Here is a 621-nt window from a genome sequence, read left to right on the forward strand (position 1 = left end):
ATAAACATAATTAAATATTTTGTAGTAAATTTAACTAGCTTTAATTTGAGCGCTGGCAGACAACATAATTCCTGAGATATAGATTTCTCAATATAAATTAACTAACTACAAATCTTTCAGTAGATTTTAAAGAAATTTTGCTTTTTAAAAACCTATATCTCGAGAACTATTGGACGTAAATAGCTCTTTTAGGGCTAATATTTCAGCAAATTTACTCTTCTTTAAATAACGTCTCTTAGATTTTTTTGAGTTGTAGTTATTTTTTAAGATATACAGCTCAGAATGAAAAATTAATATTTTTTTAAGGTTTTGAAACAGCCGCTATTTTTTATTCCCCCTACCTATACTTGGAAGACTCATCAATTTTGCCTAGTAATTATGCCTAGTTTTCATTAAAGTAATCAAAAATTGGGGCGAGATAACTGCCTTTTTTTCTTCCCGGCTCTTATACTACCCAGGCCAATTCTGAAGTGGTCCAAGAGTTGTTGCTTATTTTTAATTGATTCCCCTATGCTTCTAGGAATGAAAAAAAAAATTAATATATGCATGTATATATTAGGTACGGACAACTACGGCAAAGAAGTAGGGATAACCATTCGCTTACTCACATATGAATATATA

The sequence above is a fragment of the Halyomorpha halys genome, unplaced genomic scaffold (genome assembly GCF_000696795.3).
Source record: "Halyomorpha halys isolate HHAL.00 unplaced genomic scaffold, Hhal_1.1 Scaffold752.1, whole genome shotgun sequence".
In the NCBI taxonomy this organism is placed as follows: Eukaryota; Metazoa; Arthropoda; class Insecta; order Hemiptera; family Pentatomidae; genus Halyomorpha; species Halyomorpha halys.